The 15648-nt window shown below is 43.6% G+C and overlaps 1 protein-coding gene across 3 annotated transcripts in view; it reads left to right on the top strand.

Moving 5' to 3' along the window:
* The window catches only part of AMBRA1 (autophagy and beclin 1 regulator 1), a 130715-nt gene that overhangs the window by 53181 nt on the left and 61886 nt on the right, over positions 1 to 15648 (top strand). The gene's annotated exons all lie outside the window — the stretch shown is intronic.

Here is a 15648-nt window from a genome sequence, read left to right as displayed (position 1 = left end):
TTCCCAGCCATTTTGGGGTGGAACTGTTGTTGGCTTTGCATGGCTCATTTAGTATGGCAGTGGTCTTTGTTGGATGGGACTTTGAGTAACCTGGTCTAGTGGATGGTGTATCTGCCCATGGCAGAGGGGGTGGAACCAGATGATCTTTAAGGTCTCTTCCAACCCAAACCATTCTGTGATGCTATGATTTCAGGCATCTCTCGGACTTTAGTCTCCCTGGATATCTTGGTTTGAGTACATGGTTCATAGACCTTGCTGTTGCAAGGCTAACCTCCAAACCACCTCTGCTTTTTTCCCTTTGGAAAGAGTGGAGCTAGGCTGTAGCTTTAGCTGACGCACATACTTTCCCATGCTTGCTGCCTGTGTGGGCTTTGGCTGTTGGCACGTGGAAACAGCACACTGGCAGATAATTACTTGCTGCCAGGCAACACTGCAGAGCTCTAGTGTGGCCCTGCTTTGCTGGAGACACCTGCTTTCAGCCCTCCTCCAGCCCTCCTCGCAGTTTGCCTGTTCTTTAGCGGCTGGGAAACGGCCTGGCTTCTTCTCCTTGCACATTTTAGGGAATTCAAGCCCCAAAATGCACGTGCTTGTTTGTTGTGTATACGCCAAGATGAGCAAAAAGAAGGCAGAAATTATAAACATGCGAGTTTCAAAAAGCAAGATCAATCTTTTTGTATGGCGCTGTGCTGAGCCTACTTAAGGCAAGTTTTATTGGCTCCTACAGTGTTGTGGAACCTGAAATGGTTGATAATCCACAGTAAAGGGTTTTATTGACTTAGATATAAAATTCTAATGCAGCAGCTGCTTGAGATACGTTGCTTTAATATTCTGTTTTAGTCTGTACAAAACTTTCAGCTTTTAAAATGTTTCTTTGTGCTCAAACACATTTGGACTTGATGATCTCAAAGGCCTTTTCCAACCTAGCTGTTTCTGTGAATTCTATGTTAATGTGTTGCAGACACCAGGAGAGTTGAAGTTGGATTAGGTGAGGTATGAAAGATGAAAACTAGGAAATGAGGTTGCAGTCGTGGAACAGTCAGAGAATTTCTTTTGTGCATTATGTTGGTCAGCAGCATTGTCATAGTATGCTTTCCTTTTTAGTTAGCCCGTGGCAGAGCTTGTGGTAGTTCTTTCTTCACTGTCATGGTGAAAAACCTCTGCTCAAGCTCAGAAGTACTTTAACCCTGGTCTGGTAGTTATGGGTGAGGTTGCCAGCCTCAGTTGAAGGAAAAAAATCAATCATTTATCTTCCTGTTAACACAGGCTAATCTAAGCTTGAGTGCCTTAAATTGCTTCATCCTACTGTGTATCCAGACTGTCATTTCTGAATTACGTTTAAATGCATAAGTGCCAAATGTATTTCTTACGCAACCTCTACAGCATTTGAGAAAAGATGCCAAACCCCCCCTTGTATTCCTAACCTGAGAGCTGTCTAAAAATGGACAATAGACTTCTGTGGACAAGGATGAGTGAGAGCTGTTGTTTGGGAAAATACACCCCATTCCCCTTATGCTCCTGCCACACTTATTCCCGTATGTGGAGAGGAAATCAACGCAACAGACGGAGATCTTATGGGTGCGTGAATAACTTTGGTATGCTGACTACATTTCTTAATGTCAAAGCTCATGCTGTCAGGTTCTGTCCATGTTTACTTCCAGCTCTCTGTTTTATAGGAACAGCTTTCTGTTGTTCAAGTATCGTTCTCATGGAAGTGTTACAGAAAGTAGCTCCATGCTAGGAAAGAGTGACTTGTGAATAAATTCTTTGAGCAGCATGGTTTAATGAACCACTAAAAATTACAGGTTATCTAAGCAGAGGGGTTAATCCAGCAACACAGTGGGTTTGGCAGAATGACTCTGACAAGCCAGAGAGGGCTTAGGTCAGGATTAGAGCCCTTTGTGCTGGTCAGGGGTTGGTGGCCATCCCTGCACCAAGGCGCTTCCATGAGAAGTGTAGGAAAGGTGGCAACAGATGGGTAGAGTAGGTGGGAGTTCAGGGAGAGAACGAAGCAATACTAGTCAACATGACAGACAGAGATATCTCCATGCCAGCAGCCTGATTTGCATGTAGGACTGGAACAACAACGAGTCCCAGTATCGCCTTCCCGCCTGACTCCTTATCTACCGGTGCAGTTTAGTGCAATCAGCTGGTATGATAACGCTGCATCACTGTGCTTCCTGGCACCCAGTAAAACACCATGTGAAAATATATTACATCAACATTGTTACCTTTAGCATTCAAACTTGTAATCACACCAAAAAGTGTTGGTAGTTTGACAAGTTATATTTTCCTGTAAAGTCGATGTTGATTGGCAGTAATTACACTGTCCTCCTTTAATCCTGTATTAACAGAGTCTTATATCAGCTTTTTCATTATTTTGTCTGGAATCAATGTCAGGCTGACAAGACTGACATGTCTCATCCTAGCTCAACCTTTTAAAATACTGGTATAACACTAGCATATTTTTAAGTCTTCCACATTCGCCTTTTATTTCAAGACTCATCAAAGAACCTGAGAGTTCATTTGGCAGCTCTTCCAAGGCTCTTGGTAGTGTGGGCTGTAAGCTGCCCTCTGGACTTTCTTCTCCTTGGTGAACAGCCATGAGTGATGGGGTGGTTGTCTCCAAGGAAACATCCATACAGGGAAAGATGCTTGAAGTGATTGTTTGCTAAAGCGATGGCGAAAGTGGTAAGTACAGTTTGGCTTCTCGCTCAGTAGGACTGGCCAACTGCATGTGGCAATGCAAGTGGAACACCACATCTTGGGGCTGTTTCAGCTTGCTAGTCTTATGGGTTGTTTTTTGTCCTGTTGTGCTTCCCCAAAGAGCTGTTTGTGGGATGAGGTTACACCTTTTGTAACAGGAGTTAGTATTCCTGGATCCAAGGAACCCACAGCGCAGTGTTGTGTTCACCAACTCCTACTGCCTTTGTTTTTCTTTAAGCTGAATATTTCTGCCTGCTGTTTTGGTTTGAGGTTTTTGGGTTGGTTGGGTTTGGGTTGGTTTTTGGTGGTTTTTTTTATTGTGGTTGGGGTTTGCTTGGCTTGATTTTGTCATAACTTTCTCTTTGTCCTAAGTCACATTGTGAGGAGGACACTGCTCAGCGGTTTGAGGGCCAAGTCATAGATATCTTTTGGCATCTAGTAATCGACAGATGTACATTTTTAATAATCTGTTTGAAAATCAGTAAATACTTAAAAACTCCATTGCTGTTGAAGTGCTTGTGACCTCTCTTTTGCCAACGTGAACTTTTCCTTTAGGCTTTATAGTAATTGACTTTCAGGATGGACAGAGACATGCTAATGAAATAGTGGAACAAAGAGGGCTTTGGTTTCAGTTCAGTGGAAGCTCGGAGGAGGAAGAAAAAACAGTGTTTGCCAAGGAACTCTGCAGGAGGCTTTAAAAATTGACATAGATGCCAGTTTGATGATATTCCTGTTGCTCAGCAGGAGGTCTGCAGATGAAAGGTTACTGGTTTGTGATAGTTACCTAGCTTTGAAATGCTTCTCTCCCACCTTGTTTAAATAGTCATCTATTCAGTTATGTGCATCTCAACAAACACAGTAGTTTTCCTTCCATGAACACAGATAGTGTTTGTCTGTTCTGGCTTTGCCAGCAGACTTTGTTGGGTTGCATTTAAAAAGATAGAGTTGCTCCGAGTCCTCCACCTCATGTGGAGATCAAGACTCAGCATGGCTTGAGGGCTGAGTGATTCAACACTCTACATTAACAGGTTTTGAGTGATTTCATTGCTGTTTCGGGGTAATAGATTCAGACCAGAGACTGAACACTTACTTGTATTCAAAGAAAGAGCTTGCTATTGCAGATTTTTTCCATAGCCCACACGTATTCAGAGTATGACCTGCTATAAAAGTAATAATGATGCAGCATTGGATATCTCTGCTGGAGCTGCCAAACAAAGCCCTCTGTAGCCTTGTTACACTGGGTAAGGCTCCAGGTGAAGTGCTGAGGTTATAGGTGAAGCTTAAAGTCAGTTGATAGCCTGCCTTTACTCAGAATCTAGGATTTCAAAGTGTAATGTTCAGCTGCTGCTGCTTGCCCCAAATCACATAAGCTACCCCATTCTTTAAAGCTTGGCTCCCTGGGAGAATTCTGGGTCATGTGTCTTTGAGTGAATTTCTAGACTTCGTCCTGACACTGCTAACACGCAATTGTTAAAGCATTTGAGGCTTCATCACAATGAAAATTAGCTAAGATTCTTAGACCTCATTCTTTAGACCTCATAGCAGCCTTCCAGTATCTGAAGGGGGGCTGTAAGGATGCTGGGGAGGGACTCTTCATTGGGGACTGTAGTGATAGGACAAGGGGTAACAGGTTCGAGCTTAAACAGGGGAAGTTTAGATTGGATGTAAGGAGGAAGTTCTTTACTGTAAGGGTGGTGAGGCACTGGAATGGGTTGCCCAGGGAAGTTGTGAGTGCTCCATCCCTGGCAGTGTTCAAGGCCAGGTTGGACAGAGCCTTGGGTGATGTGGTTTAGTGTGAAGTGTCCCTGCCCACAGCAGGGGGGTTGGAACTGGATGATGTTAAGGATCTTTCCAACCCTAACTATTCAGTGATTCTGTGATTCTAAGATGGTGGGTAAATGTCCTCCTACTGTGACAAGAAGGATTTATATGAGCATGTGATGATAGTTCTCCAAATAAGAACTAGGGTGATGATCTCTCAGCAGTCACATTTTCCAACCAGACCCATTAGCCAAGGTGCCTCCTGGTGCAGGTTCCCAATCTGCTGACCACTCTAGCTGTGTTTAGGGCTAATGTTCAAGTACAAATGACTGGCTCTAACCTACAGCCAGTTAAAATAGATGTTGAGGAGTCTGTGATACACAGAATTGGATAGAGTTTTGGCTGCTGCTGCAGCTAGAATTAGCCCAGTAACCTTTCACTTCTGCTCTAGTGATGAAAGTGATCATGATAAGAGGCTGCTGTGGTTGCCTTGGAAACCGTATTGCAGGCAGATTCTCCAGTTCCTCTGGCATTGCAGGTGTGATTGCCTCCCATGGCTCAAGTCTTCTTGACCTAATCCTGTTCTGCTGTGAACATGTCAGTGAGCTGTGAATTCTGTTCTGACATACCTCCCTCCTCCAAATGTGCAGTGATGAACAGCTGTACAGAGTAGGACTAAGATGATTTGAGAGCTTCAGAAGGCTAGAAGAGGTTGATGGGGAAAACACATCCCTGCTATCTCTAATCTCTAGCATCCTGATCTAATCTTGCTTTTCACAATAGACAGATCTGTAGAGGAGCATAGTCAAAGAAAATAGCCATGTGGCTTTCTGTGCAGTGTGTTTCTGTTACAAGTTTGAGTAATGCTTAGTAGGGAAAGTTGCAAACCTTTGAGTAACCTCATTCTCTGATCTACCTCAGTGGGCACTAAATAACATAAGAGGCTTAAAATACACCCCAGGTTCTTCTGCAAAATTGGGAGCTATATAGATATCTGTCACCTTCATCACAGACTTGAGAACTGTTTATAATTTCTGTGAGAGTGCAGCCTTTCATGCAGAAATGTAAGGAAGAGGCTGAAGTGCTGAATTGCAAATGCAGGAGCTCATTACAGTGGGAGTGGAAAGTGTGCCTTTATGGAACTGGTGAGCGGTATCCTCAGAGCTGTTGGTTTATTCAATGTGGTACTTAAGTCTCTGAAGACACTAGGATTTTGGAAAACTTTAACTGTGCGACATCCTCTTATTAAGTGTTCCCTTATAAACACTTCCTGTGTTGTAGTAATACACTTGCTGCCCATGAGCTTTCATGAAGGTTAACTCAGCTCTCAGCTGGCCCTCAGCTCTCATCTGACTTTGCATCTCCAACTGCTGCTTTCCTAGAGCAGCTTTTGACTGTGAGTTTTTAATGGTGCTGCTTGATCGTAGTGGAGTATCTCATAAGTAAAATCTCCTGATAGCTTGATGTTGTGTATGGAGTGAGTGAAGGCAGAATAAAGTCTTATGCTGTGATCTAATCTTAATATTAGATCCATTGTTGACTTGACTTCATGGATTCTGTAGCTGTGGCTACAGGGTTATACCATATCACAACTGTGGTCAGAAAGTGAACTTCTTGGCAAACATTCTTCAGATGAAATCCTTCTCCCAGAAGGTAGAAATCAGTTTGTTAAAGCTTAAAGAAAACCATCCTAGAAACCAGCTTGTAATACATAACTTCCTGTGGCTACTAGAGATTGGAGAGCTGATCCACAGATGCTGCATTCTCCCTAGCAGGTCCATCTTTATAGTACATCAGTCGTTTTCACTGCATTGCAAGACACCAGTGAGGGATTTTTCCCCAGTTTTGTGCTTTAATTGGCAATCCAGCTCCCCTTTTCTCATGCTGTAATCTGTGTCGTCCTGTAGCATTATAACTTGGCACTATGAAGGCTGATAGGTAGTTGATGTCATTAGCATTTGAATAACCCCCAGGCCATCTCTTCTGAAATACTAGTGCTGTGCAGAGACCCCACAGGAGTTCCCAAGCTGGTGGCACTGGTTTTGATGCAGATAAATGCTCCTCTGAACTAAATGGGTTTAGTTCTCATGTCTAGCTAGCTATCTCCTAAAAGTGAATGGTAGGTAGTTGTGAACGCCATTAATATACACATTTGTGATGGAAAAGGTTGTGTGTTGTTTCCAGTTAGCTTTTCCCTCCCATCCAGAGTAGTGAATTCCACAATAAGAATCCGTGTGGTTACTCATCCTCATTTGATGTCAGCTCCTGCTGTACACTGTTGCATACAAAAAGCATAAGACAGCTAGAGAGCATTGGAGTACTTTGTGTGCTGGAATGGAAGAACATTAATCTGGCTGTCTGCTTACAGTCCCCTGCTTGCTTTATGCCTCTGTTCACTTGCTGCTTCTATTTAGCAGCAGAGGTGCTCTGTAGGCACAGACACTTCTCTGTTGTCAGCTGTGAAGAGGTCCAGTTTGAATTCTTTGGCTGCGACATTAAGAGTGCAAAGCACTAAAGACTGAAGGGCAGGCAGAATGAACTTGCATCAGAACCCTTATAAGATGCTGTCCCCTATTTGATTCCTGAGAGTAGAGTACCCTAAAGCCTTGAGTGACTCCAAAACCAGTTCAATTTCTAAAAGAAACTTGTAACAATATTTAGTGAATCAGTGTCTGTATATGAAAAGAGCTCCATCTTCACCCAGAGAACTGGAGGTGGTCCAAAAGTATCTTAACTATTGCATGATAAAGGTGAACTAGAGTCAAAATTGTTTTAGTGCTTTAAAGCCAGCTCTTGCTCATTTGTTTTTGTTCTTGTCTTTATGCTTTAGCAGCTCAGGCCATAGCTCATCTTGATCTGCTATGCCTGGGAATGTGCTAATTTGCAAAGGGATGTGAGTTAACTGGAAATAAGAATCCACAGCTATGTGCTCTATGGGGGTATTTGCACTGTAACTGTTGGGGCATCTGACTAAGCTGCCTGTATATTTAGCAGAGAAAAAGAAGCTTCTGGTGTGGTTCATCACATGAAATGAGCTGAACTTAGGTGTTCTGAATCTGCTCTGCTGCTGCCAGTCTGTCTATCACTAATTATATAGGGAGCTTTGGAAGAGTACCTTCTCTGTGGATACCTTGGATGCCTAAAATTAGGCAGGTTGCATCCTGCCCTGACAGCTGAAAGGATGAAATCTAGAAGAGGAGCCTGAGCAGAAGGGATGAAATGAAAGTAGTAAAGGTGGTATAAGAAACTAAGCACGGTAAGTCTCCAGCAGCCTGCTGTAATTCACCCTTCTCAGAGCAGGGGGTGGACTAGAGCATCTTCAGAGATCGTTTCCATCCTTGATCTCCAGTGAGTCTCTGAATTGTGTGAGTGCACAGGAACAGTGATGATTGGGTTCAGCATAGGTGAGAATGGAGTTTGTTTTAGCTGGATTAAACATTGTATTTCAGCAGTAGTTAAAAGTGTTTCTCATTGCAGGTATTGGCAGTGGTTGCTAAGCCTGTTGTAAAACCTTGTGATGGCTGTTACTGCAGAGAAACTCTGGCTCTCAGGGTTTATGTAAGAGAGCAAATGTTACTGGATAATGCTTTGTTACTAGCTTTCTATGAGGATGCTTATTTTGTGCCAAGAGTCTTTCAGTTCCTTTTGGTAAACTGAACCAATAGCTAAGAACCCTTCAGTCACCTACTTACGTAGCATAAGCGCTCATGGGAGGAGTTGGTTTGGATTAGTGGCTGTATGTTATGAGCATAATTTACAACTTTATTTGCAAGTGAGATTAGAATGAGGTCAACTGCTCTGGTCAGAGTGAGTGCAGACCACTTTGTTTTACAGGATATGCTTGATGAGGTCTGAGGTGTCAGGGGATGTTTTGGCTAGTATCTGGCAATGTGACTGCACTGAGATTAGCAGTAGTTGGAAAGATCTGTATGTACTTAAGTGAGCCAGACACTTGTCTGTGACTGGCTGCTTTTCAGGAGCTGTGAAGATGTCTGCAGTAGGCTGTCCTTGGTTATGCTGCCCCACGAGAGAAGTTTGTTTGAGAAATGTATATGGCTTTGTCTTCTGTATTAGAAAGCCCTATTAAGGGTTAAGAGGTCCCAAATGCAGAGCTTTGAAACGCTAATTACACTTTTACCAACTTGTCTCCCAGAAGAGAAGATGGTGCAATCACAAGGTTATTGTAACCAGCCTTGCTACATAAGCTTCCATATGTATTTGTGGAAGAGAGTTTAAATGGGAACAGCGTGGTATTCAAAGCCTTGAATTAGGTTGAAACTGTAGGGAAGATTTTTGGACAGTTAAAGGAAGCAGGAATGGAATGATTCTGGGCCAGAGGCAAGATATGTTTCAGAGAAGCCAGGTGTTAAGCACTCTTCAGACCCTAGAGTTCAGTGTTACCAGTCTATTCCTGTTGGCCTTTCAAAGAATCAGATGTTTGGGGTCAGTTTGTAGACGTGGAGTGTGACAATGGCAGTCTCAATCTGTGTACTTGGAGGGCAGATCTTTCCTGCAGTTGCTTTATTCCTGGTGATGATCCAAGCAATGATGCATTGTGGGTAAGTGAATATTATTACAGCCTAGAGATTGGATACCTTGGGATAAGTAACGTGCATCCCATTTGCAGTTTATGAAGGCTTGTTTTAGGCATAGTAGTGATTCTGAAAGTGTCTTTGGGGAATTGCATATGAAGCAAGGGAACGTGAATTCCTGTCATGATGACACAGCTCTGAGATGTTATACAGGCAGTACCAGGGAGTATGAAACTGTGGTTATCTTTCTGTATGATCTTATTAAAACCATTGCAGATGGTGTGCAAATCTTGTGTCTGCATTTCAGAAGGGCTGAAAGTGCTGAAGGAAGAATCAGCTGAGGAAAACTTCAGCTATAGAATGACATAAGCTTAATGTACTTAGCTAATCAAAGAGGTAGTAGGTAGTCATTGTTACTTGACTGGTCTGGATATATCTGTGGGGGAAAGATTTCTGATAGAGAATCCTTTAATTCAGTAGACTAAAGGCATAGAAAGATACAGAAACTGATGTCAGACCAGTTTAGACTGGAAAGGAATAGCAGATATTTGAGCAGTGATTTTAGGGGTTGTTTTATTATTCTATTTCTTGAAGTACTGTTTCATGAAGTTCACCATTTACTTTATGGTAGCTGACTGCTGAAACAGGTGGATTTTTTCTCATACATGGAGTGTTTAAACTAGCAAAACTGTTGCCTGGGCTCAATTTAAGTTTATGAGCATAGTATTGGTCTCACAGTTCCTGGTATATTTACCAGAGTCTTAATGGGACATCTTTAGTGGTCCCACTTCAGGAGAGGGTCCAGCTTGGTGTTTGTATCACAAGCTGTATTCTGTTCCAGTGCTGCACGTTAGAAGGAAGCACTGAATCTGGGAAAGCTTCTACATTGGATTTGCTAATGCAGGCTGTCCCAGTAAGCCCTTCTTCGTATTGGTGGCTGGGATGCTAAAGCTGGCTTGGAGATTCGGAAAGGCATTGGAGAGAGATGATGTTCTTAAAAGTGAAGAGTGCAGGCTGATTCCTTTTGTGTGCATTGTTCAAGTGATGAATTTCTAGATATCATTCTATCAGAAGGGATAAGGCTTTGCAGAAGTGCTCATCGTCTTGTGGGCGGTGAGGGCCCCTTGGGGACCTGTCTCTTTGTGGGTGGTAAAGCTCACTTAGCCATAAAAGTATTTTCCCACAGCTTCCTGCCTCCTTTTTAAAGGGGGAAAAGATAATACAAGAGTTACCCACGCTGCAGAGCACGGAGGGGAGGCAGGACCTGTGCGATCTGCTGCGCGGAGGGGTAGGAATTCTCTCTGGTCTGCCACGTTTGGCTGTCATCTTTGAAGAGAATAGTCATGACTTTTGCTTAGTGCTTGACATGGGTGGGAAAAGAAACCCAACACCACAAAGCAAACCCTGAGCCGGATTTGCTACACCCAATATAGAGTATCTTCATCAATGGTTTTATAGCCACCCTGGCAAAAAGATGGAGGAAGCTCTTGCTATGGCAACGTAGTTGTATAAGGGATGTGATAGGGATGCTGTGTGCTGATCTCCAGCTCCCTTTCCCAGGTAGATAGGATTGTACTATTGGATCCTTCTGCTGGCTACTCTAGAGGTGTTTTTTATAATTGAGCATTAATGTAGTGCTGTAATCACTTAATGTACACAAATTGAAGGTTGTTGCTAGCTATTGGATTCTGCAGTGATAATTTTCCCTTCACTCAGTATTGTGACCTAAGCTTATGCTTCTGTCCTGCTGCCTTTCCTTGATGATGGGGGGAAAGGTATGGAATGTATTGTAAGGTCAGTCACAGCCTGCCTGCATCTTCAAATGCCACTTTTGGCTCGTGGGTTTGCTCATCCCAGATGAGTTTACCTTCCGTGTGGTTTACCTTAACGTGAGCCACACTGAGAAATTGCCCCCTCTGTATGGAGTTTTAGAACATTCCCTTGACAAGGGCAGAGCCTAGGAAAATAAATTTAGGATGTGGACTTTTCCCAAAACATAAAAGCTGCATTTGTCAGTGGTTTTGAGGTATGGAACATGTGGAAAGTGCACAAGACAGAGAGATTCTTACACAAAACCAAGAAGAGGATCCAAACAGTATTTGTGCAGTAACACACACAGGCCCTAGTCAGGATGAGAGCACGATATAAACTCATACCAGCTTTTAATCTTCTTTCAGAATGCAAGCAAAAGTAGATGCAGTCAGCAGATTTTGTATGCTGACAAATATAAGCAGGAACCAAGGGTGGACATGTACTTCATGTACCTCTCTTCCTTCCCACCCTGTTTGTTATTTTAGATTAGTGTACCGGCACCTTTGGAGTGGGGCAAAAAGGGAATGGTCTCCAGTGTCTGCAGGAACTCAGAGTTGGTTTTGAACTAAGCAGGAGTTGCAAGTGAGTGCTACTGAAGGAAGCTGTATTTTGCTTTCTTGAATAGGAGGTTGACACACTCTCCTGCTGAGCTCAGTGTGGGCTGTAATCCAGCAACCCTGGCGTGAAGGAGTTATGTTTCTGAGAGTTCAAAATCAGCAGGAGCCAGGAGCCAGCTTCTATGAATGTAATTGCTCTGGGCTCTTAAGTCCTGCTGAGTTCCCTGCTAGCCTGGCTTCTGAGTCCAGCTCTTGCTGAGCTGGGAGCCAGGTTCACACCTCTTGCTTCAAGCACTGCCTGAAGCCAACCTACCATTTCAGCTGTATCAAGCTGCTTCAACCCACCTGATTTTGCAGCAATGGGTGGGAAGGAGTATGTATGTGCGGCTTATGACCCATGAGATAACTTCAGAGCTGGCAGCAAGCTGGAAGAAACTGTGGTGGTGTTCATGGTTGCTCATTTGTCTCCTTCAGCATCTTTGAGGGTGATGAGAGTGATAGCAGTGGAAGTCGTTCACACAAGGCAAGGGAAGGGTAATCCAAGAATCAAAAATGTTATCACCTTTGCTAAGTAAGAGGTGATGGTGATGGTTAGAGTGCTGGTTCTGAGCTTTGACTGGGAAGGGGATCACTAGGAGTAAAGCAGCTTTAGTAGTATCTGGGAGATGGGAGATAGCCTGGAGAGGATCCAAACTGGACTTGTCTGAAAAGGAGAAGTGACTTTTGGGTATTCCTGTGGTGCAGTTTGAGTGCTAGAGATGAGAAGAAAACAGAATGCGTTTCCCCTTCTCCCACTAGGTATCCAGAGTCTCTGAGGAATTTAGAGATGCAATAAGTTAATGCATGTTTGTGTTGTGAGAGGAAAGAGATCATACAAATGTGTTCTGTCAAATTGCATGAAATAGGAAGATGGGGAGAAAATCACAGAGGCAGGTGGAGTGCTTAGGAGGGTTGGGAAGATGCTTCTGTATGTGGTGGGAGGAATTGCAGGAAGGGAAGGTTGAAAGGATGGAGGAAATAATGTCACTTTGTAATTTTCTTATAAGCAACTGAGATTGTGCACAGAGAAATGGAGGCTGGAGGAGGGGAGGGTTTGAGGAATGAGTCAAAGGTGGTGATGAGGCAGCTGGGATTGCAGGCGTGGGTTTCAGTTAAGCTGGTGAAACACTTTGTCTTCTCTCAAACAATTGTTCATATTAGCATTCATGGTGTGGGCATGCATGCACCCATCCATGTGATGTCTCCTGGTGTGCTGCACACACAAGTTGTTTGAGGATCTGTCTTTTGGTTCATGACAGACCAACCCCGTCAGCTTTGTCTGTCTTACCTGAGGTGCCATAGCGGAAGTAGAAGAGAAAGGTGGTACAGGGGAGGGAATTGGTCTGGTGACGGTTTTCATCGCATCTGTCTCGCAATAGATGGTGGAATAAGAACGTGTTGGGTAGGTCAGCGAGTGAGCTATTACCTAACTTCTGCTGTCCTCTAACTTGCGAGGCCTAATTTTATAGTCCCCAAATACAGTTTTAGGACTGAGAGGCCATCTGGAGTGCTCATCGTCTTCTAGGCTCTACCACTGCCAAGTCTTTGAGCTGGTAGGAGCTGGACCACTGTCTCTGCTGCTGTGAGGATGAGATCTTGGAGTCTCTCACTGCAGTTTCTTTTTAGTTTGTGACCCCAGCCTCAAGTAAAGCCTGGCCTGCTCCATGTCCTGATGGTGTCTAATCTATAATCTTGCCACAAACAAGTAAATAGATTGGCCTATTTTCGTCGCCTGAATTTCCCTCCGCTCTTGCTTATACATGCTGTGTGGAGTAGCTGTGGTGGTTATATTGTACACCAGCTTCTTGGACAGCTCTGCTTAGTATCGTCCGAAGTATTCAGAGCTAATTCAAGATAGATTTAAGGTCAAATCTGTCCAAAAAAGAGATAAAACCCATCTGAAGCATCCATCACTTGTGCAGCTCAGGGCCTGTATGCCGAGCAGCTGGGATGCACTTCGGCTGCCCTGAGCTTAAGCCTTTTGTTTTTCTGTGGGTAGCTTTGACTTTTAACATTCCTTAAAATAATGGGATAAAGTGTTCGTCTCTTTTGTAATTGGAGTGGATTGGACCCGTCTGGGTTGAGCTCGTCTGGGGCACTGATATGCAGAAGTCATGGCAAGGTTGTGAGTTTGGCTGAACTCCTTGGTGCAGTCCTCCTGCCCTCTGCCTCTGGGAGCTCTGACACTGTGCCACTATCCTGAACGTTACACCATTACAGTGACTCTGTGTAGAGATCCCTATGGATTTGCCGAGGTGATGGACCCTGCTTTGTGCATTAAAACTAGTGGTTGATAAGGAATGAGTCTTGTTTCCATTGCCAAACTGCCCTCACAGCATCCTCCGTCAGCAAGTATTCAAAACATTGGGAGCGCCAAGTACTTTCTTTGCTGTAGGTTTCTTTGTTCTTTTCTGGTTGGAACAATGTGATGTCCCCAGTGTGTTCCTCCAGCCTGGTGCTTCCTCCTTTCTATCTCACCATGCTTTAAATTTAAACTCCCTTCCCATTAGTTAAACTATTGTTAGATTTTGTGTTTTCCCAGTTTGCTCATTTTCTGTTCTTGGTTGTCTCCCTGTTCACTGCTGTACCCAGAAAGCAGCAAGCCTGGCTGCTTACTTCCCAGTTCCTGTCCTCTTCTTTTGCTCATTAAGTTAGTGATACCCCATAAATTGCTTCCTTTAGCAATGTCTTTCTAGCTTTGTATTCTCTACGCAAGGTTAGTGCCTGTTTTCTTTACAGACAGTGGCCCACTGGTCTGACAGTACAGCACACCCTTAAAATACATAGCATAAATGCCACCTGTCAGATCTTCATTTGCCCTAAGACTCTGTTTATTATAGGGAGTTTATTTAAGTTGTCAGGACCTGCATTCTTATTAATGGAAGTGCATTTTTCTCTGAAAGCTTGTGACTTTGTCCTCCCAGACAAGTACAGATTCAGAACAGACAACTATTTCCTCAACAAACTTGTCCTGTTCACAGGATATTATGATTGTGAAATGTAATCAGCCATTCAGTGTGTTTAGCTCAGAGCTCTGTATTGTGGTGGTAACTCAGCCCGTGTCACTAAGCTGACACAGCATTTTCATTGGATGCACAGGGCCTGTGCTGTAATACAGCAGTCCTGAAATGTGTTATTAAGGATATAAGAGTTTCTCAAGTCTTCATTCATTGGCAACTACAAGGCTTTGAATGTGCTTGTGTGCTTGGAGCTTTTATTAATACTGCGTACTGCTCTTCCACAATGCAGTGTGGCTGCAGCGTGGAAGCTTGGTGGTGGTGTGTTGATAACACAGCTAAATCTCAGGAATTCAAACCCTTCTAGGGAGCATACTGCTTCTTGGATTAGTGAAAGTTTGTATTATTGCAATGTGGTTGTTAATAAGGCATGCGTGTGCTCTACAAAGATACTGCTGAGGCGTTTTTTTCCACTGCAGATGAGTGTTTTGGCATAAGACACACACATTTAAAGTTGTGCTAAGCACACATTCTTGCAGTTAGAGCTGCAGAGGCGGTAGCAGGCATTTGGCTTTCTGGTTTGTTTGGTTTAATAGGGTTTCATGTTGTTTAGAATGCACACTCACAATAAAAAAGGCTCTTCTGTGTAAAAGCAGTTTCACTTGTTATTTTTGCACCTCTTTTGCATCTATCTGTTGGTGTAGCTATATTGGTTTGATGAGAGTGCTGTTACACTATTTGAGCCTCTCCTCAGAAGAGGAATTATTCAATGTGAATGGAAACTGAGGCCACACTGATTTTTAAACTATGGAGTTGATGGGAAAGTGTAACCTATGTGGAATATGGGCTAAAGTTGGCACGTCTTGGCAAATGGGCCCTACAAGAAAATCTCGGGAAATTGCAGGAACTCTGAATCATCTAAAATCACATACTGTGGTTTTGGCAAGGCTGGATTAGCTCGATACTGCATTAGCATCTACATTAGGTGAGTGAAGTGCAGTACACCTAGTAGACAGCATAGGTGGTGTGACAACTGTGGAGGACACAGGCATTAGCCTTGGGTGGGAAGAAGTATGTTCTGGTTAGGCAAGGACAGCAACCCTGTGAAGGAGTGGTTTGCTGCTGCAGTGGAAATATTCCTCTCAATCCAGACAAACTCTGCTAGACCAGCAAGTTAACTTCTTTAATGACTGTTGGAGGCAAAAGTGTCTTAAGAACATAATGATTCAGTTTCTCTGTGCCTGTGTTACCAACCAAGGCATTGCTAATGGAAAGGCTGAATGTGGA

The sequence above is a fragment of the Pezoporus wallicus genome, unplaced genomic scaffold (assembly GCF_028554395.1).
Source record: "Pezoporus wallicus isolate ANWC-B61680 ecotype Strahan unplaced genomic scaffold, APGP_CSIRO_Pwel_v1 contig_6382, whole genome shotgun sequence".
NCBI classification, from domain to species: domain Eukaryota; kingdom Metazoa; phylum Chordata; class Aves; order Psittaciformes; family Psittacidae; genus Pezoporus; species Pezoporus wallicus.
Note: the sequence above shows the minus strand (reverse complement) of the source record. Positions and strands in the feature narration are given on the sequence as shown.